Below are 9,768 nucleotides of genomic sequence, written 5' to 3' on the forward strand. Positions count from 1 at the left end.
TTAATCAAATGTTTAAGTAAAACGAGGTGTCCGTTCAAATGCCGAGATAAAAAATATTGACTGGAAATAGGAATAAATGTAATAGAATTAATCACAATTTAATTTACTAACAATGTTAGAACCAATAAAATCATAATTCAAAGATTTAACAATGATACGGTGAGATATCCTTTACGGATAAGTTTAGTAGAATATTTCTTTTTCAGACTAAAAGGATTCTGCTGAAACTTTCGAGCTTTATATTTATGGAAGAATTTAGTAAAACTTTTAACTAATTTATGGTAACGAGAATCTTGACTCAGCCATTTACCGGTAATACAGAGATTTCGTTCATTAAAATCTAAACCCTTTCTACAAATACGGGCATATCGAAAAAGTTTAGAAACATATACACCGTAAGAAGGAGCCAATGAAAAGTCTCCGTCAAGGAAGAGAAAATTAACAAGTGGAAACGAAAAATCGTCCCTCTAGAGTTTACCTTGTGAAATGGAAACATCCTAATCCAGAAAAGGACAATTAAATCTGCACTTTTAGCTTTATTTAAAGTTAATTCTTTGGGGTAAATTTTAGCAGTGTATTTGATTAAGTCAGGATTATTCACCGCAAAAAAGTCATCAAGGTAGCGATAAGTATCATAAAACTTGTCTATGAAGTCCGGCTGCAGAACATATAAGGCTAATGGGTGAGGAGGGCACCACACTTCATACAAATTAAAAAACTCATTGTTTTAAAAATTAAATGTTTTTGTTTACATCCTAGAAAGTGTTATATAATTTTTGCCGTTTAAAAAGAAATGCACAATTTCATAAATAAAAAAGGAAATTCTAAAAAAATTTTTAGTAAAATTAGTATGACTAGATTTGGCTAAATATACATTTTGTTCCTAAAAAAATATTATTTGACTATATTGTGACATTGAAGACTTCATATTCTTTGACCAGTTATCTAGAATTCCAGTTTCCCGACGCCCAGGACAAGTACAATTTTGGTGTGGGAAATGTTCCCAGTGTAAACAAATCGATATTTGAGAATTAGCTATGATAAAAATTTTGTCTATTGAAAAATAACATAAATTTTCCATATGCATATTGTTTATTGCGCGAAGTGCAAAAAACAAAATATGCACATGGAAAATTTATGTTATTTTTCAATAGACATTTTTTTTCATAGCCAATTTTTATAAATTAATTTCAAAACATATTTTTATCTTTAAACATGAGAAAAGTAGCTCTGAATTTAACTGAATAGGGACGTGTCAATATTTTATTTATCCATTGAGATATAACAAATTTATTTAAACCAATCAAATTGCAGTATTTATCTCAAATTAATTTATTTCACACTGTGAAATAAATTCCGTAATTTCACTCTTGCACTTTCTCCCGCCAAAACTTCACAATACGACACAACACAATCAATCCCCTTTCACAAAATATGAAATTCAAATTGAAGATAGCAATGAATAATGGAGGAAATCTATATAATAAATAGGATAATAAATTGGTTATTGTGAATAACCAAAATATGATCATTCGTGCCAAGACCGTATAAAAATCAAACTCGTGCGCGGAACAAGTTCCACACACTCGTTTAATCTAGGTGTTCTTCGGCACTCCATCCTCCCGTCACGGTTTTGAGTCCACCCTCGCTCCCTCAAGCCTTTGACATCACTCATTCATATTTAGCGGGTATCGTGCAGCGCCATCTAGTGATTTACCTAAATTTAACCCGGATCCAAAATTCAATCAAAAACTCTTCGATATAACTTACAAAATGGCTACATACATATAACGTCATTTTTTTTCGCTAAAGACCCTATTAAACAGAATCTACCGTAATCATTTTTGGTCACACTGAATCATTTGTTACATCTTACAACTATCAGTTACTCGTATCATTGTTTACCTTTCCACAGGCATATTTTGTCAAATCAATTTTCATTGGTGCTTCGCACCCGGAGAAGCAACCAATCGGAATTGGCTGGACGATACCCGTTAAATATAAATGAGTGATGTCAGGGTTTAGAAGGAGCGAGGGTGGACTCAAAACCCTGACTTTGGAGGATGTCGGCACTCGTGATCGTATTTTGGCTATTCACTACTTCTAACTAATTATTCTATTGTTAAAATGCTCCACTTTCCCTTTGACGAATAGAATACTCGATTTTTGTTAAGTTTGGAAAGCAAATTTAGAGAGTGTTGAAGCTAATCTTCATTCAGAGATTTCCCTGGAAACCAAGACCAAAAGTTAACATTGCTAATAAAATTAGTGGTACCAATTTCCTGCCGGGATTTCGTTAGAATAGTGTTGTAAAATATAAGTATATTTTAGCATAAAGTGAATAAATGCTACAATTAAGCTGGAAAGACGCTATAATTGACCCTAATTTCAACTGAAATTACTAGCGGCAAATTAGAGTTATGGTAATATATCCTGCTAAGATACACTAATATCTAATTGCAAAAAATTATTATGAATTAATTATGAGGAGAATTTTGTTGAGTCAATCTAGCGTATTTTAGTACTGTAATTTCTACTAACATGAGTTACAATATATAAATGCTGTAAAATGCTGTAGAAAGTTGTCTACTTCATTATAGCGTATTTCTAGTACTGTTAATTTCTATTAGCATGACTTACAATATTTAGATGCTGTAACCAATATATAGAAAGCAGTCTAGTTCAATCTAGCATATTTTGAACATTGCTAATATCTACTAGAATATTTCAGATGTTCTTTAACAGATGCGTTAAATCAAAGACTGAAGTGTTCAAAGCCGCTAATCGTCATCTTTTTTTGTGTGTCACTGATTTTGGCTTGCTTTCAACATCTTAAATCGGCATGAATGCGATATGCTCTGAAATCGGATTACTTCCGCTTGTTAAGGACAAATAAACTAGAGGTTTAGATAAAACAGATTATGACAGCACTGAAATAATTTTTTTAAGATCCCTTGATACGATTACTCCTTCATAACCGTGATGACCCAATCCTTATAAATCAAAACAACTGGTTCCACAAGTTTCTCTCAGATTTTTAGCGATCTTTGGATTGCGTATGATATTGACTAGGGAACCAGATTAGGAACCATATTAAACAACTGGAAATGACTTTGGAGGTCATTAATATTATCGGAGTCCTGATAATGTTTATGACCTATATAGTTTATTGTAATGCGGCTTTGTGTCTGAATCTGAAAATGGGTAATATCACAGTAAGTTCAATTTTTATCGATCATTTCATCTTTTAATGTAAACTTCCCGTTCTCATACAAAAAAAAAAGAAAACAAAAAAAAAAAAAAAAACACGTTCTTGTGTAGAACACATGTGTGTGGTATTTAAGAGGTACATTTTGATCATGTTTGAAGCTAGAATTGACGGTAAACAGGGCAACGATCAGCAGTATAACGTGGTGTAGTAATATATAATTATGCAAATCTATGGAACGCCTAAACTGTCTGATGAGATACACATTTGTTTACGTGTTGTCAACTTTATATTACTTGCTGTGATTTTATAATTACATTTTATATTTACGTTATGTAGGAACATCTTTACATTATGTCGTTTTGTCTTTACGTTCTGCCATTTCGTCTTGACAAATCATGTGCGAATGTAGAGTACTAAAATTAAGAATGCAAGAAGTCGCTAACAATATTAGATGTCTGACTTAATCTAGCATATCTCTACTACTGCTAATTTGTGCTAAAATTAAGAATTAAATGAATCCCGGAAACTCCATTTTATCATTGTTTTACCACGGGCTGGTCATTTATGTCGTATTGTTTACCCCGAGTGATAGCAAGGAGTTAAATAACGACATAAATGGCCAGCTCTTGGCAAAACAATGATAAAATGGATTTTCCATGATTAATTTTGATTCTAATAGGACTTGTTTCTTCATATTGTTGAATAGCCAAACCTATGACGTTGGTCATGTTTATCTCTTTTCTACCACGGCTGTGGTCTAAAGGGCTTTGAAGCACATCATATTAGAATATCATAGACAATTAAAGCTTATAATTACTTTTAAGGAAGTATTTGATAATGTCAAATTTGTCCCTGATGTACCAGCAAGAGAAGTTGCTGTGGTTTATCACTGTAGCTTGAAATCTTTGTTGATAAATCTTCAATTTACTTTGGGTTAAGGTATATGGTATGGTAAGGTATCTAGTATGGTTAAACATTTTGATCCCAACTTTGAAAAGCGTGAAGTACCAGTTGCTTTTGAAGGAGAGATTACATCAGTTAAAAAATAATTCTGGAGCCCAATTTTTTCCGCAAGACACGTGCATTATTTCCAAAACCTGAAATAGTGAAATGTGGAATCACCAACAAATAAGAAAAAAACCCGTAAATTCCTAAATAAATCAAAAATAAATTGTCCCTGTACGTTAACAGTTCTTCTGCAGCTTATGTAACATTCCCACACTTTATTTGTGTCCATGTGATAACTGCAGTTGATAAAACTCTTTTTTTTTTTCTTTTGAAATAAATGTTTTTTAAACTGGTACTTGTGGGGGGATAATTAAGAAAATAGCAGGAGAAAGTTGATACGCCTAATAATCGTTAAGGTGCCCCTCTGCCTTTCAATGCCACCCTAATGTATTAAATACAAATGTACAAAAGATTGCAAAAAACGTACGTAAAAAATACTACATTTGAAAAAAAAATAGATATTTGTGATTTGGATACTTGTTTAATTAGAACTCTGCCTTAAAGATTGGAAATACATGTATCATTTTAACAGTTTATTTCATGTTTTAATTAATTAAATGTAGATGGAATATCTTGTAGATAAAGTATGTTTACAAACAGAACCGAATGATTATAAATAGACATTCAATCAATCTATAGCCATTGGTATATAGCATATTCTGTAAAGAGACATTTTTTTTCAATTGTATAAGTATGTATATGGTAGTTCTTTTTGAACATGAATACTACAGTGCGTACATATATCAACATGAATACTACAGTGTGTACATATAGCAACATGAATACTACAGTGTGCACATATATCAACATGTGTATTATGTGTAATTGGTTGATGAACTATAGTGTCTATCATACAAACTCAGTATTTATATCCGTTACCAGACTAGTATAGCTCTCCGCCACCATTGTCCACTTTTTCCTGAATTGACATATTAAATATATTTATTTTATGTAGTGACCAGAGAGTCAAAAAACGGAGGGTACAGTAAAGGTGCCCCTCTGCCTTTCAATGCCACGCTAAGCTTTTTTTGTGATCTTAAAAATATTTCAGTACTGTCATAATCTGTGTTATCTAAACCTCTAGATTATTTGTCATAAACAAGCACAAAAGTTGACCTCAAGGTTAAGTTCAAGACCAAAGGTCACAACCCAGGTTTATCAAAAATCCCCGGAGTAACCGGCCTTAAGCCCTGAAGAAGGTGGCACCCTCTCCATAAAATTCAATACAATATTTGGAAAAGTAGGCCGCAAAAATTTAGATGTATAAGGTAAAAATTGTTGCATATCACTTACTTTTGAAAGCACATCCTGGTACACAACACATTGTCTTGAGGTGATTTCTAACATTTTAGATGTCAAAAGCCTATCAAAACATTCAACATTTTTTTCATGATGCAGTGACAATCGTTGGCGTGAGCAGTTATTCATTTTGTACTTACGGAAATAGCAGCAAGCAAGGTGTAATCAGTGATATGTTTGTATCATATCCAATTTCACCAAAGCCTTTCACGCTCTCCTTTGAAACAGAATGAAATGAGTCCAAGTTACTTTGATGCTTACATGAGATTGGTGTAAAATGGTGAATACAAACGTTCCGCTGATTTACCAATTACAATAACATGCAAATGCTTTTTAATCAACACTGGTATATTAACGCCACAATGGAAGAAGGAGGTTTAGTGCGATGTAAAAACTAGATTTAACCCATCAGTGTAATGTCTATTTTGCCAGATTTATTTTGGACTTGACTTGATTATGAATCGGATTAGTGTTCGGAAATTTTGTTGTTACCCTTATTTTAAGAGTTGTGTCCCTTACCTTAGGTCTACCTCCCTAATGCCGAAGCACTTTGCACAAGCCAAAGGTTAATCAAGTGTGAAGTACTACTTAAAAGTACCCAACTTCATACTTTAGTAGACACATAGGTCTTCTGACACCCAGAAGTAAGTAATCTTGATTAAACTACTGCTGCTGATAATCGAAATGTTTACTGCCTTGGTCCCTGGCGCGCAATCGTCTGATTCATTATTCAAACAAATGATGTTATGCAAATGATAGATTATAGGTTGCTGTTTATAGCTCTTTTGCGCTACAGTCGTCTATTTTTGCAGATTTTTTTCCGGTTCAGATCTATACCTGACAGACAGACCACGGTTACTATGGTCTCAAGTATCTCGTCTTTTTCAGTCTACGTTGAACTATAGTTGTAGATGATGAAATGAATTTGAAGGCTGGGAAAACACATCCCTTTTCAGGACCCAATCCCGACATCATTGTATTCGTGATAGGAATTCACACACTTTTAATAATTAAAAAAAAGCTTGCAGGTACAAAAGTATGCTTCAGATCCGGAAATCGATCCGGTTTTGAGCTCTGGTTTGACTTACATGTAGTATTAAATTGGATATTGAATTAGTACAGGGGGCGAGATAAACCCGTTTACACCCCCACCCCACACACAACACACTCATCACCCAAAATATGATTTTCAGCTACACTTGTACCTTCCATATACGAATCAGTTTGTCGCCAAAAACTAAACTGAAGCATTTTTTGTATTTTTGGCTACTTTTTATAGCTTGTTGAGGCAACATTCCAATTTTTACGTTTTTTTCATTCTTTGAACTTTTTCTTTCTACAAAAACGAAGTAAACTGACATATACATGTTTCGAAATGTAGTCGAATGTCTCAGCTTTACATTGGTAATAATAAAATTGCGGTTACACTTAGGGTTGAAAATTCTTTTTTGCAAATTAGTTTTTTTGGTGGTTTATTTATGTAGAAAATTCAACTGTCTATCGATTGATACCATATTTGAGACGTTTAAGTTGAGCAATAACTTGTATTTATGCGACTTCTTTGTAATACGGGGAAATCGAAAATCTTTTTTTTTTTTGGCATTTTTTGATAATTTCTGACTACGAAAATCGCAAGTTAGCAAAATAACCCCAGAAGTATTAATTGTGATAATATCAAACAGAAAATAACAAATGAACTATTTTTTACTTAAGCATAAATACTCTAGGGGTTTTGACACTGAAAAGTATGTCAATTTAAGCAATTTTTCGGTTGGGTAGGGGTAGGGGTACTTCCGTTTCATTTTACTATAAAATCCTAAATGTTACCGCATCTTTCTAAGTACCATTTTGAAACTGAGCTATTGGAATACATGATAATACCTATATATGTTCCATTCCTTTATACATACTGTCAGTCCCAGGACAACTTGGACGCTCGAACAATAGAGCCACAAAAATCTTTGTCTTTTGACCCAGTAGGGTACAAATATAGGCTTTTACTGGAAAAGAATCCGAGAATATTCTTTGCCTACAAATTGATTCGGTAACGGGAGGTATAAAGGTATTTGAAAATCACCATGAAGTTGAGGAGTGAAAGTAGCACGATGGACCCTACCAGCCCATGAACTAAATGATATATTATTACCACATAATCTCCACCGAAATCTCCATATTGTTTGGTTTTGTGCAGGATCCATTCCGTAGAAACCAAACAAGAACATTTTACTCTCGTAATCATCATTTTCAAAGTAATACACCTGTATTGTTATCGATACACTGCTCATCGACGTCAGTTATCAAAATACTTACATGTAGCATAAACTCCTTTTTCATGTATTTACTTAAAGTCATTTCCTATTTTCAATCTTAATTTACTACAGTTTGCAGTCTATCAACTGTATTTTATACAGACATTTGGCTTTAATTTCTAAATTTATAACTTAACTATCAATGATCAAAACAGCAATTAGCAAGTGATTTCATCATCTATTACACTATCTTGTATGAGACATATTAATCTTCTGACGCTTAGACAAAATTTATCTTCATAGAACACTGTTGACATAACAACAATTTATGTTTTTTACATCGTTGATCAATTTGGCGTTTTTTTTTTTTTTTTTTTGTTTGGTTTGGTTTTGTTTTTGTTTTTTTTTGTCTTGTCTTTTTTAAGCACTCTGAATTACGGTATACATATACGGTAGGGCAGCTGTTATGCCAGTGGCACGGGCGAGTTCTTGCTTGAAGTCGCATAAGTTCGAGTGTGATTTTTAATTAGATTTGTTTTTACCGCTGAGAAGTGTGAAATGAACGTACCTGTCATAGACATCTCATTTTAAGTACTTCCCGTGTAATCTTTTACCCGCATTGAAACGCTCTGGAAAAATGGCAATTGGAATAAACAAGTAAAAATTAAAACAAACAACCAAGCAAAACAAGGAACAAAAAAGAAAATTTGTCGAATCAGAAACAAAATTAAAAGAATAACAACTAAAAATTAAATTATGTAATCTATTTCTGTTAGTACAAATATTTTTTTGTTATGAAGAAAGGTATATTAGTCTGAGATAATCGTAAGCCATCGTAACTTAGAAGTTTTCTTATAGCATCGACAGTTTTAAATTACAAAGTTTGTTATCAAGTCATTATTGTAATCCGTGATAAAATCAAACAATGGGTGTCATGTTTTCACAACGAGTGCATAAAGTTGTCATCAGACTGATCAAGTATCATTCCACATAAATAACATGCAAAATAAAGATTAACCGTTGAATATCGTCAAAAGTTGGCAGATTGGAAACACTTTTACATTCCTCGCAAGATTTATAAAGAGGAAGAATCAACCAGTTACTAAAAGCTATTTTTATTTAATCTAGTTGATCAAGTGGTCTAAGCATTGCTTTGAATCGAGTGCAGGCGGTGTTGCCTTAGCTATCAGAGAAGAAAACATATTCGTATCTCGTGGCAGGATTGACCAAATTTGCAGGGTCATTTTGATACATGTACAAGGTTATCACTACAAAACTTTATAGTCGTCATGACATGTTATGAGCAAAATGTGGGTGTTTCTATAGAAAAGCAGAAGACGCTTACTTTATTCATCTGTTCATTGTTTCTTGAACTGTGTTCTTTTAGATTAATGCTTCTAATTCGGGTTCTCATTCATCGTTAATATCTTTGCGGCCTTGCATCGACTCTAGAGTTGTCTTATATACATGTACTGCTGAGATTAGAGTTGTCCTATATACATGTACTGCTTGGATTAGAGTTGTCCTATATACATGTACTGCTGGGATTAGAGTTGTCTTATATACATGTACTGCTGGGATTAGAGTTGTCTTATATACATGTACTGCTGGGATAACAGCATTAAACGATCAAAACATGAATTGAATGACCTTGTCAGCGACAATGCAAAATCTGATCTCCTCAATAAATATCCACCGTAAAACATAAAAACCACGTGGGTCCGTTCTTCGCAGATAGAAGTGAACAAATCTTCGAAATATTCGGATAACTAGGCACGATGTATTAGATGTCTTGAAGGTCATAAAGATGGACAAAGCTACAGGACATGATTGTATAAGTCATCATATGCTTAAGTTCACTTCGCACAGCATCTCGGTCCCGTTGGAAATAATGATCAATAAGTCCTTGTCGGTAGGGTTATTTCCTGAATATTGGAAATTGGGTTCAGTAATATGCCTTGTTTTAAAAAGGGAGATAAGTCTCTTCCTTCCAACTATCAT

Source organism: Perna viridis, chromosome 11 (genome assembly GCF_037379345.1).
Source record: "Perna viridis isolate PV_CMFRI_1.1 ecotype Kerala chromosome 11, ASM3737934v1, whole genome shotgun sequence".
NCBI lineage: Eukaryota > Metazoa > Mollusca > Bivalvia > Mytilida > Mytilidae > Perna > Perna viridis.